The 26,536-nt window shown below is 39.1% G+C and overlaps 1 protein-coding gene across 3 annotated transcripts in view; it reads left to right on the plus strand.

Moving 5' to 3' along the window:
* The window catches only part of KDM4C (lysine demethylase 4C), a 506,632-nt gene that overhangs the window by 17,591 nt on the left and 462,505 nt on the right, over positions 1-26,536 (plus strand). The window lies entirely within an intron of this gene.

The raw sequence follows: 26,536 nt of genomic DNA on the forward strand, positions 1-26,536 counted from the left end.
TGATTCTTGTTCTTTCTTTTGTTAATGTATTGTATCATGTTGATTGATTTGCGGATGTTGAACCAACCTTATATGCATTTATTATTGATGAGGAAGGGATTAAATTTTTTTAGATTTGTAAAAATAGACATGTGCTTTGAATAATCCAAGACTTAACTTTCTGAGGTTTATATGTTTATTGTTGGGAGTAGCTTTGGTTTGTTCATTTGTTCCATTTTCACTGCTGTGAATTGGTTGAATATAGTCTTATTTATTGATTCTCCTGTAAATGGACATTTTAGTTGCTTTCAATTTTTAGCTGTTACAGAAATGCTACTGTGAACATTATCATACAGTGTCTATTATTGAACATATGCTATAGTTTCTTTAGGCCCCAAAGCAGGGTGTTTGAACCTCTGCACACTTGACAGTTAGGGCTGAATAATTCTTTGTTGTCGGTGCCTTCTTATCCATTGTATGTTAAGCAGTGTCCCTGGTCTATATCCACTAGATGCCACTAGCACTCCTCCAGTTGTGACAAATAAAAATAATTGCGGACATTGCTGGTTTCCTCCAGGGGACAAAAATCACCCCTGGTTGGGAACCATTGTGGCCTTTGACCAATGAACAATTTAAAATTATCTTAAAAGTTTCATACATATGGGAATTTTAAATTTATCTTTTAATTTATAATTTAAAAAATTCCCCTGTTTTGGTAAATATATATCCCACATAAAAGCTCTTACTATTGGGTCGCTCAGTAATTTTTTTTTTTTTTTTTTTTAACTTGGAGCTTAAACTCACCCTGAGATCAAGACCTGTTCTGAGATCAAAGAGTTGGACGCTTAACCCACTGAGCCACCCAGTGGCCCCTTGGGAAAATTTAAAAGTATAAAGGAGTCCCGAGACTAAAAAGTTTGAGAAAACTGTTCTGAGCTTCCAATTCCTCACTTACAGAATAGGGTTAATAATACTTATCTTGTTAGGCCTCTTGGCAGGACTAAATGAGTTTTTGTTAATGTTAGTGTTGTTATTGTGCGCTACCTATCCCCCTATAGGAGGGTAGCTCACCTTTTTTTTGACCCAAATGCCATTTATTTTCAAGGCCCATCTCACACTCACCTCTTCACTCTGCCCTTTCCCGCAGTGCCCATCTGTGGTCTTTTCTTTTCCCTAGGAACTCCTAGAGCATTTATGTTTGTACCTAGAATTTGACTCTGAAGTACATACTGCCTTGTATTGCCAACTTTGCTAGGATTCCTTAGCCTTCTGGATTTTCAGTTTCTGACAAAGGGGAAGGAATTCCTGGTCAGTTGTCCAGTCTTTATTATTGTTGTCATTTTCCTTCTGATTTGGTCAAGCTAGGCAGTTATCCTGGGAGGAGTTCTTTTTACTTTTGGATTCTGTACCCAGAGTTAGATGGAAGCATATTTCAAGCACCCAAGCCTCCCTTTCTCTCTTCCTATTTATTCACTATAGCAAAATCTCATATATATAATTATCTTTTCAAAACTATATGACCTTGAATTGAGTAAGTTTGTTATCTTTTTTAAAAATTTATTTTAGAGAGAGAGAGAGCATGGGAGAGAGTTGCGAGCGCTCACACAGGAGCAGAGGGAGGGGCAGAGGGAGAGGGAGAGAGAGAGAGAAGCAGACTCCTTGCTGAGTGTTGAGCCGGAAGTGGGGCTCCATCTCATGAACCTGAGATCATGACCTGAGCTGAAATCAAGTCAGACACTTAAGTGACTGAGCCACACAGGTGCCCGAAGTTTGTTATCTTTTTGATTGATGTATTAAGTGCTAACTGTTTGCTGCCACTGCTATTAAGTAAGGCAGAGATTCTTCCTTTTGCTTTGGCTTGGACACCTCTTTAGGGATTCATGGGCAGAATTAGGATGACTTTGTGGTCTCTTCTGTTACTTTTCTGTAGTGGGTGTAGCTCTTTCAGTAGTCAATGCCTGTGTTTTACATTTTGAGATGGCTCTCTTATTTTATCTTAAGATAAGAAAGTTGTTTTTTCCTCCTTCTTACTGCCTCCGGGTCCTTGAAGTTAAGTAATTTTATCAGGCAAATTCTTTGATTAATCTTTGTATTTAGCTATAGAAACAGAACTGTCACTTAAAGGAATGAATGATTTAGGAGGGATAGGAAGTAAGATCTGAAACTTTCCATACTTTGGAGGAAAATGTTGGGACTAGTTATCTTACATGTCAAGCTTTGAAGTTACAGTGATTTGCAATTGGACGCCATTTTTACTGAGAGAATGGTTCAGTAAGAATGTTACATTTGGAAGATTTATCTATTTAAGTAGAAGTTGGGGGGTATTGTAGAGTTAAAAGCTTGGAAATCAGAAAGGTATTGATTAAGTAAGGACTTGAACTTAAGTAAGTTACTTGATTTTTGTTAATAATTAGTGCCTTCCATCCCTGTACACTTTGTTCCTTCCTCTCTCTCACATAATACATTGGGCCAATAAAGGACTTAAGACATCATGTAGTTTACTGGTTCCCAGACTTCTGGATTTGAAAAAGTCAGTTGGACTGACATAGGCCTTTCTTTCCTTTTTTTTCGGTCAACTTTTAATTTTCTAAAATAAAAAGTATCAAAGAAAACTTACTGTCTACTATTACTGTCCAAAAACATCAACAAAGTAGAAAGGATTCTCTAAGAATAAAAGCTGGACCTTTATGAAAAATCAGAGCACTTTCATTCCTGTATTCAGAGGACTGGTGGAATCACTGTTCACCAGTGTTTAGGAACACTGAATTTGTTCAGTTTCCTAAGTTTGAGGGTTACTAAGACTTAACATTAACAATGATGTAGTGCTTAGGTGAGGTCACACCTCTAGGTATTGGGGGAGGCACAGTTCAGCTGACTTTTGTGGCTGTGATCTAGTCCATTGGTTCTTAACTATTTTTTTGGGTCATGTGTGATATATTTTTGAGAGTGATAGGAGCTGTAGATCCTTATGTTGGGGGGGGGAAACAATGGACAAGAATAACACGAGGACTGCAAAGAGTACTGAATTACAGATGAGATATGAAAAATGGGCAAATGCTTTTGAATGGACAGTTTTCCAGAAAAGGATAAATTTTATTTATTTATTTATTTATTTATTTATTTATTTATTTATTTATTTAAAAAGATTTTATTTATTTGACAGAGAGAGACACAGTGAGAGAGGGAACACAGCAGGGGGAGTGGGACAGGGAGAAGCAGGCTTCCCACAGAGCAGGGAGCCCAACGCAGGGCTCGATCCCAGGAGCCTGGGATCATGACCTGAACCGAAGGCAGATGCTTAACTGACTGAGCCACCCAGGCGCCCCCAGAAAAGGATAAGTTTTAAAACAGACCCTAGAAGCAGTAGAAATATTGTGACAGATAGTAACTACACTTGTTGTGGTGCATTTCATAATGTATATGTTATTGTTCAATTAATATTTTGTACACCTGAGGCAAATATAATATTGGATGTCGGCTCTACTTCAATAAAAAAACACACATTAAAATACACACAAAAAGAAGTAGTAGAAGTATACCATTTAAGAGAATTGATTCTGTAGTTACATGTCTTACCACATACATACACAAAATGCCAGGTTCAGATGGTTTTGTAGGCTAGTTCTACAAAGTATTCAAATAATAGTTAGCTCTAACCCTTACAGAGTTTCTCTCTTTCAGGAACACTGCCTGGCTCATTTTTTTTCAGGCTAGTAAGTCTTAATACTAGCATTAGACAAGGACAGTGTGAATAAGGAATAAGGAAAATTACAAGCTAACCTCACTTGTGAAGACAGGATATGAAACCTTAAATATAATATTAGCACAGATAATTTCAGTGTGCAGTTCTGATAATACATCATCAGGTTGGGTGCATTCTAGTAATACAGATTAATTCAACATTAGAATCATATTTAATTGCAATAATAGATAAAAGGAGAAAACTCATTGTAACAGATACAGAAAAAGCATTTGATAACATTTAACATTTATTTGTAATTTAAAAGCAAAGAACAGGGATGCCTGGGTGGCTCAGTCGGCTGAGCGTCTGCCTTTGGCTCAGGTCATGATCCCAGGGTCCTGGGACTGAGCCCCATGTTGGGCTCCTTGCTCAGCGGGGAGCCAGCTTCTCCCTCTGCCTGCCGCTCCCCCTGCTTGTGCGCTCTCTTTCTGACAAATAAATAAATAAAATCTTTAAAAAAAAGAAAAAAGCAAAAAACAACAAAAAGCCTCTTAGAAAAAGGAATTGAGTAGAACTTTTCTAACCTGTTAAAGGGTACCTATACATAGTAAATATTCTGAAGATAAAGGCTAGAAGCATTCCCTGTATATTAAGACATTCCACTGTCACTAGTTCTCGGTAGCACTAGTATGTCCAAGACAGGTCAGTAAGATGAGAAAGAGAAATAAAAAGAATAAATATTGTAAAGGACACAACAAAAACACTATTCTCAGATAATTTTCACATGATAGTCTAGATAGAATCATTAATCTATAGACAAATTATTGGAAATGAGATTATAAGTAGGTAGCTGGATATGAGATTAATTTAAAAATTAATGATATTTTTATATGCCAGCAACAAAAGGAAAAACTCTTAGCTTAAAAAATATTATACCAAAATGGAAAGTGTTCTACTTAAAACAAATACATGTTCTATTTAATGTTCTATTTAAAACAAATACATGTTCTATTTAATGTTCTATTTAAAACAAATACATATTCTATTTAAATGTTAAAACAAAATGACTGACTTCTTAAAAAATTAAAGACAAAGGCTCTGGAAGTATCCCACGTGAAAGAATACTAAAGAGACATGACAACTACACATATTTTTTTTTTTTCCCATGCATTTTCTAATTCTAGACTGAATTCCCTACTAGAGGGAAAAGAAGGATATCGTGTATATTATTCGGTTGCTTGGAAGGAAAAGAAGGGTATCATGTATATTATTCGGTCGCTTGACAAAATTGGCACACAGAAAGTGGATACTACTATTGTATCTTTTAAACTTATTGGAGTCAAAAACTTCACTATCTCTATGCAAGAGAAGACCCCTTTTCTTAGGAAATGTACGTTAAAGTTTTTAGGGGTAAGGGCCCACAATATATGCAACTTACTCCCAGGTGGTTCAGAAAAACAAATTGTGGGTGATATACATATGGAGAGAGAGAACACAAATTGATAAGGCAGCAAATAGGGTAAAAGATTAATAGATGAATCTGGGTAAAGTGTATATAAGCTTTTTATTTTTTTCTCTTCCAGTAAATTTTTCTGTAAGTTTGAAGTTCTTTTTTTTTTTTTTAAGATTTTATTTATTGATTTGATAGAGTCCAGTGCAGGGGGGTGCAGAAGGAGAGGGTGAGAGAGAATCTTTTTTTTAAAATTTTTTAATTGTTATGTTAATCACAATACATTACATCATTAGTTCATGATGTAGTGTTCCATGATTCATTGTTTGTGCATAACACCCAGTGCTCCACGCAGAACGTGCCCTCCTTAATACCCATCACCAGGCTAACCCATCCCCCCGCCCCCCTCCCCTCTAGAACCCTCAGTTTGTTTTTCAGAGTCCATCGTCTCTCATGGTTCGTCTCCCCCTCTGACTTACTCCCCTTCATTCTTCCCCTCCTGCTATCTTCTTCTTTTTCTTTTTTCTTAACATATGTTGCATTATTTGTTTCAGAAGTACAGATCTGTGATTCAGCAGTCTTGCACAATTCACAGTGCTCACCATAGCACATACCCTCCCCAATGTCTATCACCCAGGCACCCCATCTCTCCCACCCCCCACCACTCCAGCAACCCTCAGTTTGTTTCCTGAGATTAAGAATTCCTCATATCAGTGAGGTCATATGATACATGTCTTTCTCTGATTGACTTATTTCACTCAGCATAACACCCTCCAGTTCCATCCACGTCGTTGCAAATGGCAAGATCTCATTCCTTTTGATGGCTGCATAATATTACATTGTGTATATATACCACATCTTCTTTATCCATTCATCTGTCGATGGACATCTTGGCTCTTTCCACAGTTTGGCTATGGTGGACATTGCTGCTATAAACATTGGGGTGCACGTACCCCTTCGGATCCCTACATTTGTATCTTTGTGGTAAATACCCAGTAGTGCAATTGCTGGATCGTATGGTAGCTCTGTTTTCAACTGTTTGAGGAACCTCCATACTGTTTTCCAGAGTGGCTGCACCAGCTTGCATTCCCACCACAGTGTAGGAGGGTTCCCCTTTCTCCACATCCCCGCCAACATCTGTCGTTTCCTGACTTGTTAATTTTAGCCATTCTGACTGGTGTGAGGTGTATCTCGTTGAGGTTTTGATTTGGATTTCCCTGATGCCGAGCGATGTTGAGCACTTTTTCCTGTGTCTGTTGGCCATTTGGATGTCTTCTTTGGAAAAATGTCTGTTCATGTCTTCTGCCCATTTCTTGATTGGATTATTTGTTCTTTGGGTGTTGAGTTTGATAAGTTCTTTATAGATTTTGGATACTAGCCCTTTATCTGACATGTCATTTGCAAATATTTTCTCCCATTCTGTCGCTTGTCTTTTGGTTTTGTGGACTGTTTCTTTTGCTGTGCAAAAGCTTTTTATCTTGATGAAATCCCAATAGTTCATTTTTGACCTTGCTTCCCTTGCTTTTGGCGATGTTTCTAGGAAGAAGTCGCCACGGCTGCGGTCGAAGAGGTTGCTACCTGTGTTCTGCTTTAGGATTTAGACGGACTCCTGTCTCACGTTTAGGTCTTTCAACCATTTAGAGTCTATTTTTGTGTGTGGTGTAAGGAAATGGTCCAGCTTCATTCTTCTGCATGTGGCTGTCCAATTTTCCCAACACCATTTGTTGAAGAGACTGTCTTTCTTCCATTGGACATTCTTTCCTGCTTTGTCAAAGATGAGTTGACCATGGAGTTGAGGGTCCATTTCTGGGCTCTCTATTCTGTTCCATTGATCTATGTGTCTGTTTTTGTGCTAGTACCATACTGTCTTGATGATGACAGCTTTGTAATAGAGCTGGAAGTCTGGAATTGTGATGCCGCCAGCTTTGCTTTTCTTTTTCAATATTCCTCTGGCTATTCGGGGTCTCTTCTGGTTCCATACAAATTTTAGGATTATTTGTTCCATTTCTTTGAAAAAGTGGTTGGTATTTTGATGGGGATTGCATTGAATGTGTAGATTGCTCTAGGTAGCATTGACATCTTCACAATGTTTGTTCTTCCAATCCATGAGCATGGAACGTTTTTCCATTTCTTTGTGTCTTCCTCAATTTCTTTCATGAGTATTTTATAGTTTTCTGAGTACAGATCCTTTGCCTCTTTGGTTAAATTTATTCCTAGGTATCTTATGGTTTTGGGTGCAATTGTAAATGGGATCCACTCCTTAATATGTCTCTCTTCTGTCTTGGTGGTGGTGTATAGGAATGCCACTGATTTCTGTGCATTGATTTTATATCCTGCCACTTTACTGAATTCCTGTATGAGTTCTAGCAGTTTTGGGGTGGAGTCTTTTGGGTTTTCCACATACAGTATCATATCATCTGCAAAGAGTGAGAGTTTGACTTCCTCTTTGCCGATTTGGATGCCTTTGATTTCTTTTTGTTGTCTGATTGCTGTGGCTAGGACTTCTAATACTATGTTGAATAGCAGTGGTGAGAGTGGACATCCCTGCCGCCTTCCTGACCTTAGGGGAAAAGCTCTGAGCTTTTCCCCATTGAGAATGATATTGGCTGTAGGTTTTTCATAGATGGCTTTTATGATACTGAGGTATGTACCCTCTATGCCTATACTCTGAAGAGTTTTGATCAAGAAAGGATGCTGTACTTTGTCAGATGCCTTCTTTGCATCTATTGAGAGGATCATATGATTCTTGTTCTTTCTTTTGTTAATGTATTGTATCACGTTGATTGATTTGCGGATGTTGAGCCAGCCTTGCAGCCCAGGCATAAATCCCACTTGGTCATGGTGAATAATCCTTTTAATGTAGTGTTGGATCCTGTTGGCTAGTAGTTTGGTGAGAATTTTTGCACCCATGTTCATCAATGATATTGGTCTGTAGTTTTCCTTTTTGATGGGGTCTTTGTCTGGTTTTGGGATCAAGGTAATGGTGGTCTCATAAAATGAGTTTGGAAGTTTTCCTTCCATTTCTATTTTTTGGAACAGTTTCAGGAGAATAGGTATTAATTCTTCTTTAAATGTCTGATAGAATTCCCCTGGGAAGCCATCTGGCCCTGGGCTTTTGTTTGTTGGGAGATTTTTGATGACTGCTTCAATTTCCTTAGTGGTTATAGGTCTGTTCAGGTTTTCTATTTCTTCCTGGTTCAATTTTGGTAGTTGATACATCTCCAGGAATGCACCCATTTCTTCCAGGTTATCTAATTTGCTGGCATAGAGTTGCTCGTAATATGTTCTTATAATTGTATTTCTTTGGTGTTGGTTGTGATCTCTCCTCTTTCATTCACGATTTTGTTGATTTGGGTCATTTCTCTTTTCTTTTTGATAAGTCTGGCCAGGGGTTTATCAATCTTGTTAATTCTTTCAAAAACCAGCTCCTAGTTTCGTTGAACTGTTCTACTCTTCTTTTGGTTTCTATTTCATTGATTTCTGCTCTGCTCTTTAGTATTTCTCTTCTCCTGCTGGGTTTAGGCTTTATTTGCTGTTCTTGGTCCAGCTCCTTTAGGTGTAGGGTTAGGTTGTGTATTTGAGACCTTTCTTGTTTCTTGAGAAAGGCTTTTATTGCTATATACTTTCCTCTCAGAACTGCCTTTGCTGTATCCCAAAGATTTTGAACAGTTGTGTTTTCATTTTCATTGGTTTCCATGATTTTTTTAAATTCTTCTTTAATTTCTTGTTTTACCCATTCATTCCTTAGTAGGATGCTCTTTAGCCTCCACGTATTTGAGTTCTTTCCAACTTTCCTCTTGTGATTGAGTTCTTGTTTCAAAGCACTGTGGTCTGAAAATATGCAGGGAATAATCCCAATCTTTTGGTACCGGTTGAGACCTGATTTGTGACCTAGGATGTGATCAATTCTGGAGAATGTTCCATGGGCACTAGAGAAGAATGTGTATTCCATTGCTTTGGGATGGAATGTTCTGAATATGTCTGTGAAGTCCATTTGGTCCAGTGTGTCATTTAAAGTCTTTATTTCCTTGTTGATCTTTTGCTTAGATGATCTGTCCATTTCAGTCAGCGGGGTGTTAAAGTCCCCCACTATTATTGTATTGCTGTCAATGTGTTTCTTCGCGTTTGTTATTAATGGCCTTATATAATTGGCTGCTCCCATGTTAGGGGCATAGATATTTACAATTGTTAGATCTTCTTGTTGGATAGACCCTTTAAGTAGGATACAGTGTCCTTCCTCATCTCTTATTACAGTCTTTGGTTTAAAATTTAATTTGTCTGATATAAGGATTGCCACCCCAGCTTTCTTTTGGTGTCCATTAGCATGGTAAATTGTTTTCAACCCCCTCACTTTCAATGTGGGGGTGTCGTTGGGTCTAAAATGAGTCTCTTGTAGACAGCATATGGATGGGTCTTGTTTTTTAATCCAATCTGATAGCCTGTGTCTTTTGATTGGGGTATTTAGCCCATTTCCATTCAGGGTAACTATTGAAAGGTATGAATTTAGTGCCATTGTATTGCCTGTAAGGTGACTGTTACTGTATATTGTCTCTGTTCCTTTCTGATCTGTGCTGGTTTTAGGCTCTCTCTTTGCTTAGAGGACCCCTTTCAATATTTCTTGGAGGGCTGGTTTTGTGTTTGCAAATTCCTTTAGTTTTTGTTTGTCCTGGAAGCTTTTCATCTCTCCTTCTATTTTCAATGAGAGCCTAGCTGGATATAGTATTCTTGGCTGCATATTTTTCTCTTTTAGTGCTCTGAAGATCTCATGCCAGTCCTTTCTGGCCTGCCAGGTCTCTGTGGATAGGTCTGTTGCCAATCTAATATTTCTACCATTGTAGGTTACATATCTCTTCTCCCGAGCTGCTTTCAGGATTTTCTCTTTGTCTCTGAGACTCGTAAGTTTTACTATTAGATATCGGGGTGTTGACCTAGTTTTATTGATTTTGAGAGGGGTTCTCTGTACCTCCTGGATTTTGATGCCTGTTTCCTTCCTCACATTAGGGAAGTTCTCTGCTATTATTTGCTCCAATATACCTTCTGTCCCTCTCTCTCTTTCTTCTTCTTCTGGGATCCCAATCATTCTAATGGTGTTTTGTCTTATCGTATCACTTATCTCTCGAATTGTGCCCTCTTGATCCTGTAGTTTTTCTCTCTCTTTTTCACCAGCTTCTTTATTTTCCATCATTTGATCTTCTATATCGCTGATTCTCTCTTCTGCGTCATTTATCCTAGCCGTTAGTGCCCCCATTTTTGATTGCACCTCATTAATAGCGTTTTTGATTTCGACTTGGTTAGATTTTTTTCTTTTATTTCTCCAGAAAGGGTTTCTCTAATAACTTCCATGCTTTTTTCAAGCCCAGCTAGTATCTTTAAAGTCATGATTCTGAACTCTAGGTCCGACATCGTACTAATGTCCGTAATGAGTAGGTCCCTGGCTGACGGTACTATCTCTTGTTCTTTTTACTGAGGTGATTGTTTTCGTTTTGTCCTTTTGTTCAGAGGAGAACAGATGAATGAGAGAACAAAATGCTAACAGGTTAACAACGTCCCCAGCACATATACTCTAAACAAATCAGAAAAGACCTGAAACCAGGGGAAAAGAAAGGGAAAGAAAGAAAAAAGAAAGAGAAAAGAAAAAGAAAAAAAACAAAAAGATTAAAAACAAAAACAGAACAATACAAAAAAACCCAAATACGATCAAATATGATTAGGCTAGTGCATAGATCTGTGCCACACACTAGATTTTGGGTGTAGAAAAAAGTGCCTCATAAAATTTTAAAGGAAGAAAGACTTATACATGTACAAAATAAGGGTTGATAGAATGAAGGGATGGAAGATGACTGTAAAGATGAAAATTATAAAAGATTTTATGAAAGGAATTGATACGATAAGAAGTTTGAAAAAAGAAAAAGATTTAAAAAAAAAAGGGAGAGAACGTGATCAGGTAGGAGACTAGAACAAAGCCATACACTAGTGATTTAGGGTATATTTTGATCTGTTAGAAGAAACTGTATCTCAAAATTTTAAAGAGAGAACAACTTATATATATATGCCAAAAATAAGGGTAACTACTATGAAGGGATAAAATATGACTCTAAAAATGAAAAATAAAAAATGGTTTTTTATAAAAGGATTGATAAGATGTTGGTTGAAAAAGGGAAAAAGAAATTAAAAAAACAGTTAAAAAAATTAACTTTGAAATACTAATGAATCATGGTAAAAAAGAGCCATGAATTCTATGTGTAGTATTCCCCTAGCACTGGAGTTCTCCCGTTCTCCTTGATCCGTTAAACTTGGTCTTGGCTTGCTGGCTGTTTGTGCTGATCTTTTGGGAGAGGGGCCTGTTGCCGTGGTTCCCAAATGTCTTTGCCGGAGGCGGAAATGCCCCGCCCTTGTCGGTCCCAGCTAAGGAAGCTGCTCGGGTTTGCTCTCAGGAGCTTTTGTTCCCTGCAAGCTTTCCGAAGGGCTTTGGAGGACGACAGTGAAAATGGCGGCCTCCCAATCTCCGCCCCAGAGGAGGCAAGAACTCGGGGCTCCGCTCCCCAGTGCGCCCCCAGAGAAAAGCAGCCCGTCACTCCCGTGTCCCTGGTCTCCGGCCGCACTCCGTGCTCACCCGGCCTGTGACCGAGCGTTTCTATCTCTGGCACCTGACCCCATGTGGAGTCTCTAAACCCAGCAGATCCCTGCGGTGCGCTCCCGTGCCGCTCCTCCCCGGGGAGGAAGGGGAGTCTCCCCAGATTTGCTGCTTGTTGGGTCCCTGCTTCCAGTAAGTGGTTGCTTCTCTGTTCAGAGTGTTGTTGCTTCTCTCTTCTTCGGTCTCCTGTTGAGTTCGTAGGTGTTCAGAATGGTTTGATCCCTATTCAGCTGAATTCCTGAGACTAGACGAAATCCAGGTCTCCTACTCCTCCGCCATCTTGCTCCGCCCCCCCGCCCCCCCAGAGAATCTTAAGCGGATTTTGTCCTGAGGGCGGAGCCTGGCTCTGGGCTTGATCCCATCACACAGAGATCATGACCTGAGCCGAAACCAGGAGTTGGATGCTTAACCCCCAGAGCCAGTGATTCCTGAAGTTATTTCTAAAGAAAAAGTTAGAAAGGATAACAATATCAACAAATATAAGAATAAACCCAGAAAGCTTTGTGTTTTTCTTTAACTCAGATTACACTCCTTCACTGATTTAACTTTCTCCTAAAGCAGGCTTGGGCAGTTAGGATGAAAGAAGGGAAATAGCTATGTTTAGCCACTTTGCAAAGTGGAAAGACTTTGACAATTTTTGTCTTTTCAGTATGATAAGACACAGAATGGTTCTTTCCCAAGGTATTAAGTAGTTTTTATTTTTGTTAAAGATGTAAATCATAAAAAAAGATATATACATCTCTTGTTTTATTTCCACTTAAAACTTATACAATCGTTTGCCTATCTTTTGTTGTAGGGCAGAGCCTTTTTTTTTTTTTTTTTTTTGAGTAAAGGTTGGAGTCCTACATTTCCTCTTTGGCATAAACCACACCTACAATACAGCATCTACCACTTCCAGTTTCTGTTTTTTAAAGTGGAGTGAGAGTTAAACACTTGAAGTAATATGAACTGGAATCCTAGATTTTACAAATCCCTCTACCCCCTAATCTTTTATGTTGCAGTTCCCACACTTCATTTGACATCCCTCTTCCCTTTTTTACCCCCTTCCCTTTAAAAAAAAATCATTTCATCTTTACTGGATCATTCCAAAAGATTCAACTTAAATCTTTGTTGTATTCACACTTCATCTATTTAATTATGTCAGATAATTGGCAAAACTGGCATAAACTGGATTGCAAATAAACACTTGATTGCTAAGCTTGCTATTCATCTGGTACTTAGACATTATAAACATAGTCTACTAGTCTCCACTGTGTTGTGTTTTTTGTAGCAGTGGTGTTTTTCAGAGATAATATATAGTATGCATCCCTTATCTGGTAAATCTGTTAAGTAGGTTATTGGGAGCTTGTACTATAGTAGGCCAGTAGAGTAAGTAGCCCTGGGTGGCTGGCCTGTTTGTTTAATGGCTCAATTAGTAATTTCTACTCAATATTACAAAATGAATTTGAGTCATTCAAGTTAATTTCATTAAGATGCACCAAGGAAATGGTTGTTAGAAAGGATTACTCAAAAGGGAAACAGGTATGAATAAAACCTTCATTTGATTTACATCTGGTATTTGTATACCAGGTTTCTTTTCCATTCATCATTGTTATCAGTTTATATTTGATAATTTTATCAGTCATGATTCAATTACAGATAATGGCCTGGTTAACTTAAGCAGAAAAGGATTTGATACTGGAGCTGTTGAAGGTTGGAGATCAGGCTCTTGGCTGGGTCCCCAGGGACTCATCCCATGGGATGTCTCCCAGAACACCACTGCTGGAGGTGCTGCCAAGGAAACTGCCATTTATGCTACAAATAGGAAACTGAAGAATCAGTCTGGGATCATAGCACCGTGGCTGAAATCTGGGGAGCAGGAAGTTGCTGCTGCATTTGTTTGTCCCATGAACGTGCCATTTTAGTTGTCATACAGAGATCAGGAATAGTGCTAGGACTGTTCTTAAGAGCTAAATTACCTGTGCTAGCTCTGTTCCAGCAAGAAAAATGCCTTGTGGTCTCCAATTCTTTCCACACTCTGCCTAGTTCTGAATTCAAGTCTCTTCATTCTTCACTGGAAGAATTTAAATCATATCTGGAATGCCTGTTGCAGTGTAGATTTCAGTTCTTCAGACTATCCAGTCTCTTGAAGATGCAGACTCTTCAAGCGTTTACCCTATGATTTGCACTATGCTTGGGATGACTGAGGCTTGATTTTTTTTTCCTTCCCTTTCCCCTTCAAATCATCTCTCTCTCAGGTTGTGTATTTTCTGTATGATACTTCTATCTGCTAATGTCCTTCCTTCAGTCATTCTCTGTTTATGCAAAAGGAAGACAGTGGCTGCCTCAGCCCTTCATGGCTTCATCATTTCTCCAATTCTGAGTTCCTGGGGGAGTGATTGAGCTTGTACAGGTCAATTGCAGTATGAAGGATTGACTGCTTCGACTCATTGCTGTCAGTGGGAGAAATTCTTGAGGGGAGGGGAGGAAGATGGTTTCCATGGGCTGAGGGGTGGGGGCTTTTTGTGAATGGTCTCATTACAAGGGCTAAGATATAATTGATTCTCATTATTTGTGGTAGTTATGTTCCATAAAGTCACTGAGGATACGGAATTAGTGAATACTGAACCATTGCTCTGAGGGGAAATAGAAGGTTAGATTCCTATGAGGCTTTGATCACACATTTTTCCAATTGATCTATATATCACCTTGTTTTATGTGTATTTCTGTTTTAAAGACACCTTATTTAATATATAATTGTTGATTCATTAACATTGAACTCATGCCAGCAGCACTATAACTGATGCCTAAAGTTATGTCACAGAGTATGTTTGTGATAGGGCACACCAAAGCTTTCTTGCACTTAAGAACTTGCGGGCTGTTTTAAGCAGCAAAATCACCAATAAGAGCACAAAGATGCCAAAACCACTGGCACTAAATAGACTGCCAAAGTATATTTTTGCCTTGTTTGACCTCTGCTGAAGGGATGTGCCTGTTGGGTGATTCAAATATTTCAACACTGTGCATGTCTGTGAATGACCATACACATGCCACAATTATTGGTTTGGGGGTTAAAAATAAATTTTAGAAAATAGGTGAATTTGCCAATGCTAAATCCAGGAATAATGAGGGATGACTGTATGTATGGAGTGAGGGTGAGGAGAGCATTAAAAAATGACACTGATAGTTGGTAGGGAGTGTTGCCAGGAAAGTCTTCATAATGCAGTCTACATGTGAGATAAACTTTGAAAGATGGTTTTTGTTAGAACTGACTGAGGAAAGGCAAAAGAAATAATGCAGTAGTTACAAATATGAGTATTAGAAACTCAGATTAGGTTCAGATCTCATCCTTAGCTCTTGCTATGGGACCCTGTATAAGCATTTTAATCTTCATCATTGGTGAAATAAAGACATTCATGGTCATTTTCATTGGAGCTTTTAGGTTTATTTATTTATTTTTGAGCTATTAGGTTTAAATAAGAGGGTGCATATTAATGTACTTTGTAGATATGTAGCTCACAAGACATGAACTCAGTAATGTCGTACATGTGACACATATGCAGTACAGTGAAGGAGGGAAATAGCTTGGCACCACTGGGAACTTTGGTTAGAATGAAGCAAAGGTTTCAGGCAGGCCAAAGGGATCTTTGAGCCTGGGGGAGAAGGCAGGAGCTAGATCATGGAGGTAGCTTCCATGCTGAAATGGTACTGAGCTACTAAGGGATTTAAAATAAGGATGGCATGGGGTGCCTGGGTGGCTCAGTTGGTTAAGTGTCTGCCTTCGGCTCAGGTCATTTTCTCGGGGGTCCTGGGATTGAGCCCCCCATCCAGCTCCCTGCTTAGTGGGGAGTCTGCTTCTCCCTCTCTCTCTGCTCCTCCCCCCTGCTCATGCTTGCTCTCTCTCTCAAATAAATAAAAAATCTTAAAAAAATGAAATAAGGATGGCATGATCAGTTTTGTGTCAGGAGAGTTTGTTCTGGGGACCCCTGGGTGGCTCAGTCAGTTAAGTATCTGCCTTCGGCTCAGGTCATTATATCTGGGTTCTGGGATCGAGTCCCACGTCAGGCTTCCTGCTCCGCAGGGAGTCTGCTTCTCCCTCTCCCTCTGCCCCTCCCCCACCTTGTATGCTTGCTCTTTCTCTCCATCTCAAATAAATAAATAAAAAATCTTAAAAAAAAGAGAAAGTTCTGTGTTTTTGTGGATGTATAGAAGAGAATTGAAGGAGTTGAATTAAAGGTGAGTAAATCAGCAAACACTATTGGAGTAGTTTAGGAAAGAAAGGAGCAAAGCTTGATTTAGGATAGTAACTTTGGGAATAGAGACCAGAGCATGATTATAAAAGATGTTCAAGTCAAATAGAAAATAATTGGTACCGACGTGTATGTGGAGAGGCAGGGCTGAGGATGGCTCCTGGGATTCTGATGCGGGCCTTACAGTGGAGGGCAGGGCTTGTGTAGGGGATGCTCTCCTTTTCTGCTTTCCCCTCTCCCCTTTACTCTGTTAAGGGGTTGGATTCTGCTCTTCTTGTTCTAAAGGCTGTGGTGGTGTTCTGTGCTTCCCTTTTTTGCAGTACCTGGCCTGTGGTATTAGAGCTCTCTGTATACTTTTTCCCTCTTGCACTTGTAAGCTCTTTGAGAATTGGTGCTGGTCAGTGCTGACCAGAAGAAAGCAAGCAGGACCGTGGATGGATTGAACGAACCAGGATTGGGACTGTTGGGTAGAGAAGCAGATTTTGGAGGAAAGATTCCTTTTTATCCCTATTAAATTTGGATTCAGTTTTGTCTCTGTTGAGTTTGAGGATCATCTCCAAATGGCTCTGCCTAGTAGGCAGTTGGATTTACTGGACTTGGATTCAGGGGAGAGAGGTACTTGTTTTGTATTTCTGAGGCATTGGTAAGGATAGTTGGATGAAATTTCCCATGGTGTCTGTGGTCTGGTGGAAAGGAAAGACAACCACAGAAATAATCTTGTAGTATACCAGTAGTAAACGGTTTGGCTCGGAGGAGCACAGAAAGGAGTTCAGGGTGGAGGGTGGAGTTAACCATAATAGAGTGAGTGGAGGATGGTGGATGTGTATTGTCGTCCCCCCGCCCCCCCCCCCCCATATGCAGAAGCGGTACTAGGGGAGGTCTTATGCAGTTTTATTTATTTATTTATTTATTAAAGATTTTTTTTGTTTATCTGAGAGAGACAGAGAGATTGAGAGAACGAGTCGGGGGAGGGGCAGAGGGAGAAGCAGATTCCCTGCAGAGCAGGGAGCCCAACATGGGACTCGATCCCAGAACCCTGGGATCATGACCTGAGCTGAAGGCAGATACTTAACTGACTGAGCCACCCAGGTGCCCTGAATAAAATCTTTAAATGAGGACATTCTCAGGTTTATAACAGAATATAGATCTGTGTATACATATGTTTAAAACATATTGAAGACTCTTTATTCTAGTTGTTGTATTGCTCTTTTATAATATTCTTTTTTAAATTTAATTAAGCTCTACACCCAACATGGGGCTTGAACTCAGGACCCCAAGATCAAGAGGTGTATGTTCTACTGACTGAGCCAGCAAGGCACCCGTTTTGTTATTGCTCTTTTAATCTTATTTTTTTTTTCTTCTTTGTTACATGATTCTGTTGCTTTTCTGTGAAAATTTCTGGTGACCAGTTGTTGATGCATATAGTTTTTATTCATATGTATGATGTCCTTTTTATTCTGTAACAGTCCCTTGTTCCCAACCCCTACCTCACCCTCCTTCTTTCCTATTGGCGTTTGGAATGAAGACGGTCCACGTTCAGAATTTGGCACATTGTTTTCCTGTGGTGGTATTTACTTTGTTCCTCTGGCCCCTTATTTCCTGACAGCTGGTGATTAGACTTAATGGTTTAATGGCTTGGTTTAGATTCAGATTTACTTTTTTTAGGTAAAAACAATTAATAGGTGATGCTATGTATTTTCCATTGCTTCAAGTCATGACTGCCTATTCCACTGATAATGAGCCTGACTCCTCCATTATAAAGCTTCCTGTTAACTTGTCACCTCAAGATTTTAGCATCCATTGATGTTGTTTCCCTAGATTATTTATTAGGGATTGTAAAAAAAATGGTGATCATATAATTCTGTTATTTTTACTACATTTATTAGTTGGAATTTTTCTGTAAGGAAGAACTTTCTGCTATCAGTTCTTTACTTACCCTAAAATACCATTTGTTCCAGAAAAAGCAAGATAACGGCTTGTTTCTTTCTCTTTATTTATAAATTTTTAGAGTAATGTGTTGATATATTCCAGTGGTGATTGACGCTTTTTTTAAAAGCAATATTATATACTTAGAGATTTAATGTACTATGTACTCATAATTCACTATGTACTCATAGTTTCTTATTTTAATTGATTATAGTTCATTACTATCATTTCTTTTGATGCTCAATTTCCCCCAGATTTAGCCAATGGAAGCCCTTTCAATTTGGCTTTTATGTCCTTTAGACATGTCCCCCTTTGTTTTTTGAGTGTTTCCTTACTTTCTTGCACATAGCAAGATGTTCTTGGCTTACCTTGTACTTTTTCTTCCCTTGTCCTGGAATTAGTCCAAGAAGCCCTGGTTCCTTTCAATGGACGGTGGTATTTAGAAACCAAGATTTGAGAGCTCATTGCTACTGTGGTATTGCAGCTCCCAAGGCTTCTCAGTGGGCAGAGCTAAGGAGGTATCTGTACATATACATGGACATGTACGTGTACACATTCATATATCTACCCACATACATGCATACATACATACACACTACGAATTTATACCAGTGCTCCCAAACTCCAATCTATTACCGCAGGTCAACTCTAGTTTCCTCCCCCTCCATATTTGTAAATTCCTTTCTCCAACAGGGAGAACTTGGCTCCCATTATTGGCCAGTATGTATCCAGTCTCCTATCGTTGCTGCTGCTGTGCTTGCAGGATGTTCTCTTCATCCACTCAGGCTCTGACATCCCGCCTGGGGCCACTGTGACTGTTCTTTCCAAAGTTCCCATGTCCTTTTGACATGACTCTCATTAGTAGTTGTTGTTTTCTTAACTTTTTATTTGGAAATAAATTCAGACTTACAGAAAGTTTGCCAAAAAGAGAACAAGATGTTCCCTATACCCTTCATACAGATTTCCTAAATGTTATAGTTGCTCTATGCTTATTATATATTTATTCTGTGTGTGTATATGCATAATGTTTTCTGAACCATTTGAAAGTAACTTGTAGATGTAATGCTCCTCTAACTGTAAACACATCATTATATGTTTCTAAAAACAAGAACATTCTCTAACCACAGTATAGTTATAAAGATCAGAAAATTAATTTTGACACAGCACTATTATCTGATCTGCAGATCTTATTCAAATTTGCCATTTATCCCAATGATATTCTTTGTAGCATAAGAAAAGAAAAAAAAATTTTTTGTTTTTTGGGCCAGGATCCAAGGATCACATATTTCATTAGTTTTTTAAAAATCTGGAACTACTTGGGCGCCTGGGTGGCTCAGTCGGTTGAGTGACTGCCTTCGGCTCAGGTCATGATCCTGGAGTCCCGGGATCGAGTCCCGCATCAGGCTCCCTGCTCAGCGAGGAGCCTGCTTCTCCCTCTGACCCTCCCCCCTCTCATGTACTCTCTCTCTCTCTCTCATTCTCACTCTCTCAAAATAAATAAATAAATCTTTAAAAAAATATCTGGAACTACTTTTTATCTTTTGCCTTTCATGACCTTCACATTTTTGAAGAGTACCAACCTCTTATTTATAAGAATATCACTTAATTTGGTCTTTCCTGATATTTCCTCATGATTAGATTTAGGTTATTTACTTTTGGTAGACTAGCCATATAAGTGATGTATCTTTCTTAGTACATCTTATCAGGAGGCACATGATATCTAATTTTCTTAGTAGTGATGTTAGTTTTGAAGTGATATGTATCCTCGGGGTGCCCCCCAGGTGGCTCAGTTGGTTGAGCGTCTGCCTTTGGCTCAGGTCATGATCCCAGGGTCCTGGGATCCAGCTCCGCACTGGGCTCCCTGCTCAGTGGGGAGTCTGCTTCTCCCTCTCACTCTGTGCTCGCTCTCTTTGTTAAATAAATAAACAAAATCTTAAAAAAAAAATGAAGTGGTATGTATCCTTAATAGTCTTTGATAGCTTGCTTTCTTTCTGGAACAACGTGTTCTAGTCACATCTTACACTTTCTTGTTCCAGACCTGGAACCAGCCTTTTCTTCAAAGATCCCTAGTTCTTTTTATTGAGATACGGGATTTAGAGACCATAATTTTTGTGCAATGTGTAATTTTTGCTACTGTCTTGTCATTGTTTCCATGCCTTTTTAAGTGGACAGTACTAGGAGATAAACATTTTAAGAGAAAAGTGTCTTGAGTTCATATTGCTGTTTCAAATTCTAGTGAAAGATTAAGTTTTTATGTAATCAAAGGATTTTATACTCATATCTCTTTATAATGAAAATCTTGATCCCTAATGACATTAGCATTATTACTTATTTGCTATATCTTACAGTATACTTGTAATAGTTAAAAAAGACCTAACACCAAAATTACTACTAACAATTTGACAAATAAATGCAATTTATATATATTTAAAAAAATTGTTCTATATCCCAGAGTATATCCTGTTAGAATCTATAGCCTAAATAGTATGATTCAGAGTTACTTAAACAATTCTTTTCCTTGTTTGCTTATGCCACTGACTTATTATACATCTAGTTTGTTTTTCAGTTTTTAGGCCTGGCTTTTTTTTCTTTTTAATTTTGTAAATCATTTATATGATTTCAGCGTTAAAACTACCAATAGGCCTACACTCACAAAAGTTTTGCTTCCTTACCTGTCTCTTCTTTTCCCTTTAGGTAACCATTTTTATGGGTTTGATCTTGCTTCCTATACAAAAAGTAGAATATTATAAACTCTGTTCTGCACTTTGCTTTTTTAATTTAACAGTGTAATTTGGAAATCACTCCAGGTCTGTACTTAGAGATCTTTCTCATTCTTTTTATGTTGCCTATACTGTGTTGTTGGAATTAACACACTGATTCAACCAGACTCCTTTGATGGACACTTATGGAAGTGTAAGAGATAGAGGAAGGAAAACCAAGAAATGATATATATAATTAATATCTGACTCAGTGCATTTGAAAAATTGATGCAAAACTGAAGTGGACATATAAATTAGATGTTATATGCTGTAAGATTTAGTACTGGGAAGAAGTTTGGAGTTTGCAACTAGAATTAATTACACTGTGAGCGTTTCATGTAAGGAAAATTGCTTCTCCTGACCCACTGAAGTCTAGACCTGGCTGTAGTCTGACCCAGGAAAGGAACGTCATGCCGGGTGGGGCCAAGAGTGAATACTGGGCAATTTTAATGGTTCCAAAACACTCTTCTGCATACTTAAGTCTGAGGAGATGACAGCCTGAGTGCTCCAGTATCTGTTAATCTTGCCAGATCTTTGGTGAACAAGAGGAGAAGCCTTGCTCAGTTTGCCCAGGAGGATGACTTCCTCCTGTTCCCATCCACTAAGGGTGTAGGGGTGTGATCAGGATTGTGATTTGGTTGGTATAGATTGTTGGAGAGAATTTACATGTTTACTTGGATCACCTCTCTTTAGGAGCCTTCTCTTGGGACCCATAATATTATCTGTGTGATAAAGGAAACTTTTGCACAGATTCATTTGTTGCCTTGGCTCTTCCGTCCCAGAACTGTCTCCCTGAGTCCACCTTCCCATTTTTACTTCTGGTCTCTGTAGGCTGGTGGAGCAAGGTGGACTGTTGATTTGAATGGGACCAAGATGACAAAAGAAGAGCTGCCTGGGTCTCTGGGAGAGGATTGAGACCTGGCTCAGGCAAAAAATGATTAATAGGCTGAGGGCTTTTCTTCACTGTCCTCCTTTTCTATTTTAGGGCTTCAGGACTCTGAAATTCTGGGATGACAGAAAAGGGCAGACTTTAAAGCCAGATGTTCCTGTTGTGGTTCAATTCCTGGATAGACAAGCTAATGGCTAATGTGGCATTTTTGGGTGTTTTGCTGCTTTTCCACCCATTGAGAAAGATGAAGGAGTCAGATGGAAGGTCAGAATATTATAGGCTTTAGTTATTGGTGAAGCTGGGGTTGGAGAATGTGGCAGTCTGCCATGGTCCCATCAGTCTGATCCCTGATGCTTGCATTAGTTTGTTAGGGCTGCCATAACGAATTACCACAAACTTGGATGGCTTAAAATGAGAGAAATTTATTTTCTCACAGTTCTAGAGGGTAGAAAGCCAAAATCAAAGTGTCAGCATGGCCATGCTTTCTCTGAAGGATCTGGGGAAGATCTGTGCCTTTGTCTTAGCTTTCTGTATGTGCTAGCATTCCTTGGTTTGCAGCTGTGTGACTTCTGTCTGCCTCCATCTGCACATGGTATTCTTCCCTCTTTTTCTGACTCTTCTCCTTTTATAAGGACACCAGTCATATTGAACTAGGTGTTGAACATGATCTCATCTTAACTTACTTACATCTGCAAAACCCATGCTTCCAAATAAGGTCACATTCACCAGTATTAGGGGTTAGGTTTTAACACATCTTTTTGGGGGACACAATTCAACTCATAACAATGCCTGACTGAGCACTGTGTAAGTGGAAGCTTACTTGGCTCACTGTGAGATGAAACTGGGTGAGTTGCAATGTTGGAATGGAAATGCCAGCCTTCCAGCTACCTCAGGCAACATTCAAGCCCTCCCTCTGGTGGACTTGGCACTTGGGAACTGAAGTAGAGCAAGGTAGTCCTACCTGTTCCGACCGGGCCTTGACTGCTCAGTTTCTTCTAAAATCTCACCGTAGGGAAGGAGGAGTGAGTGAGGACTGGGAAGGAAGGATGGCCTCCAGGTTCTAGCGGGTCCACATGAGGAACCATGGGGAAGTGTTCTCTTCTAACACTGGCATAGCTAGTAATCATGGCCTTGGTTCATTTTCTTTTTAGCTTAATACATTATCTGCTTAAATGGTGAGTGCTTTATCTCTCAGGGTTGCACTTTGTGGTCAATCCGTAAGTGTCTCTTCAGAGGCAGCAGTGCAGGGCAGTTCTGTGGCAGGCATTGTCTAAGAACCTAGTACTCTGAAGATGAGGATCATCTGTTTATACATTTTCCACAGAAATTGCTTAAATAAGGGAACACAATTTGGAAATACAAGTGTATGCAGGAAAGCTATATAGGCTATAGATTTACATTTAGCAGCAAAGCATCAGCTTCAGTTTCTTTTTTATTGCCAAATAAAGATACATGATTAAAATAAGAAGAGCAGATGTTTTTCCTTCATGATAAAGTAAAACTTTTCAGAAAAAAAAAGTTAGAGAAGTATGAATTAGTGTTACACTTTTCTTCACTTGCTGAAAAAGATCTTTTGCTCATTAAGAAAGAATTCTTAGGGTGCTTACTATAAATATGGCTATTTGGTTTAGGTGGTCTAAAAAAACATTGAAGGCTAGCTCTGTAGAAGCCAAACAACAAAGTTGTCATCACAGCTATTGTCACTCACTTTGGGGACTCAGTTTCTAAGAGGTGTAGCATTAAAAAAAATGATTATTGCATCACCTTCAGCTGAAAATCATAGGTATATTTTCCCCAAAGTATAATAGTCTTTCTCTGAGTGGGAAACATTGCAAGAGCATTTTAAACCTACTTTTCTGCTTGAGAGAAATAAAGGTAAAAGAGAAAGAAGGGTGACTGGGAATTTGTAGCAGCATGATTAGGTTTAATAGTCATAAATGTAGATTCGGAGAAACTCAAGGAAGAGTAAACTTATAAACTTCCTTTTAAGGGTCAAGAACATAAGGAAGCAACCCAAAAATGAAACGAAAATGGTTATTAATGTCCAAAAGTAATAAGAAAAGTGAAATTTAACACCAGACTTTTTTTGCCTATCATATTGGCAAAGATTTGGGTGGTGGGATTAACATTAAATTTTTAGAAATTTTAGCATATTTCAAATTTTATGATGGTCATATATTAACTTTATAGATTGAAAAGGGTCTGAAACATGAGTTAACTAGGTCTGTAGTATATGTACCTGATTTGTAGCTAGAACTAGGTTTGTGTTATCAGCAAATAGTGACACCAGGAGGAGGCAAAGTATGTTTCACAGGCAAGTTAGCAAACTAGGTCAAGGGCAGATATTTAATTCTGAATGCTACTAATTTGCTGCATATCTTACAATCTCATTGCTTCAGTTTCTTGTCAGAGCTGAACCAAAAATCTTGACTTGTCTGTTTTTCTCACTTGTACCATGAAATTTTGTTCTGAACATATCTGTAATCTGACCACTTCTCACTGCCTGCCTCTGGTCCAAGTCACCATTTTATTTTGCCTGGATTGGTATAAATTGCTTCTGTGCTTCCAACCTTGTCTTTGTTTGATAAACAGCCAGAATGATGAGCCTGCTCACTGCTCTGCTTAAAATCCTCCAGAAGAGTTACTTTAGAAAGCGCTGTCATCTTCTTGAATAGAAGCACATGTTAGAGTATCAAGAATAGGAATGTACAAGAAGGGGAATAGCCCCAGATTACTTCCCCAAAACTCCTTTTCTCCCTTTCTCCCTTGTCTCCACTCTCTCTTGCTTTATGACTTCCAGTCGCACTCACATCCTTGCTATTCCTTGAAGAGCGCAAGAGGCTCCTTGCTGTTGCCTTAGTCCAAAATGCTTTTCTTCCAGTTATCTGCATGATTTATTCCCTCCTTCAGGTGTCTTAAATGTCTTCCCTCACCTACCCTGTATAAAATAGCTATTCCTTGGTTTCTTCTTCAGAGTGCTTATGACTTATTTATTGTTTACTTCACTCCACTCCTGTTAGGGTTTCTCTTCATTCCCTCCTGAATGCTTACTCAGCAGTTAGGCATTCAGTAACTGTTCGTCAAGTGACTGGCTGGATTTTGAGTTTCTTTTCTAGTGTCTTTTTCCTCTGCTGGAGAGCTATGCATGCCACCCTTGTTCTTCGGGTAGGGGAAAAGTAAGGCTGCCTTCCAGGTACCCGATGTTTCTACAGAGGTAATCTGGGAGCTTCTTCCCCTTTCTCATTGCTCAGATTTTTGTATTCTATTATTCTTTACCTGTCAAGCAAGTGAGACTGTTTTCTAAGTAACTTTTCTGTGGGTGAGATCAGTGCATTCCTTTTTCCTGCATTTGGTATCATTTTGTGTAAATACTTTAACATTTTGGCATTTATTTCTTCATTCACTTAGCAAATAGTTATTATAGCAGATGTTACGAACCAGGCTGGATCCCAGACTGGAGGTTAGGGCTTAAAGTGACAGCCTGCTTTTCTCTTAAGTTTATTTATTTATTTAATTTTAAAGATTTTATTTATTTATTTGAGAGAGAGAGAGAGAGAGAGAGAGGCAGACGGAGAGGGAGAAGCAGGCTCCTGATGTGGGGCTCGATCCCAGAACCCTGGAACCATGACCTGAGCCAAAGGCAGACGCTTAACTGGCTGGGCCACCCAGGCGCCCCTCCCTTGAGGAGTTTAGGGTTCAGTGTATGGTCAGAAGCGCCAACCATTGGGATAGGCAACTACTATGAGGAATGCAGAGAGGGAAGTCAAAACACACAGGCTGGTTCACCTAGGCCTACTTGAGGATTGAGAATCTTAACAGTGGCCAGGAGTTTGCCAAGTGAAGAGACAGGTAAAGGCTGCCCTGATAGGAGGGAATGACTTAAGCAGAGGCACAGAGGGCCCTACTTGTTTAGAGAAGCACAGAGTGTTGTTGGAGCTTAAAGTATAATGCAGGCTGTGGTGATAGACAAGACCATGATAATTATGTAAAGGTTTGATCTAGGTGCTTCTAAAGGATTATGTGTGTCTTGTATAGAGGTTAGACTTTCATCCTGCAGCCCAGGATTTGGGCATGTGCATCTGTATATGTGTGAAGGGAAGTGGGTGGGGAGGTGGCCTGGAAGGTTTTTTCTTTTGCATGCCTCCTCCCTGAGGCAGAGAGAACATAGAATAACACCCAGTGCTTATCACATCCTGTGCCCTCCTTAATGCCCATCACCCATTACCCCACTGGATGTGATAAGCAACTGATGAATCACTGAACATTACATCTGAAACTAATGATGTAATATATGTCAGCTAATTGAATTTAAATAAAAGAAAGAATATGGAATATTTTCTGTCATCTATTAACATATATATATCCATGCAGATTATTTTCTCCTTTATATTTAAGTTCCTAGTGGATGGCAGGGTTAATTTATTTCTCCTCACATGGACTTGTGAGATAGGTGCTTATTTAAACCTTTAATGAATGATGATCACCATCTTTATTGGTAGTCCTGGTGTTTTAACCTCTTATCCCATAGCATGTTTTCATCTTTTCCATCTCTTCCCAATTTTTCTTTTTGTCAGGCAAATTAAATTTATTTATTTTTTTTAAAAAAGGAGAGATTTGTTCTGAGAGTATTTGTTGTTTGGGTTATCAGATGCCAGGCACTTTTATTGCTTCTGGAAGTGGGTTGGGGATAGGACTCCTTTCTGGGGCAGGCAGGCCAGTGCTTCTTACTCATCTTTGCATTCTGTGTGTAGTAGGTGTTTAGTACATATTGAGGGAATCATCCTGGTTATTGTCAGCAAGATTAAGTTTGTATTTTTGTAGCACAGCCTACTGTCTACTTTCCTACTTCAATATCCTGTAATCTTTCCTTTCTAAGCTACAGGCAAACTAAACTCTATCTTTACAATACTTCCAGATATTTTCACTGCTTGGAATGCTCTTTCTCTTATCTGGCAAACCCCTACCCCTTCTAATAAGTCTTAACTCTG

This window comes from Eumetopias jubatus, unplaced genomic scaffold (genome assembly GCF_037043125.1).
Source record: "Eumetopias jubatus isolate StellerSeaLion01/CBP00866 unplaced genomic scaffold, mEumJub1_p1.0 scaffold_15, whole genome shotgun sequence".
Taxonomy (NCBI): domain Eukaryota; kingdom Metazoa; phylum Chordata; class Mammalia; order Carnivora; family Otariidae; genus Eumetopias; species Eumetopias jubatus.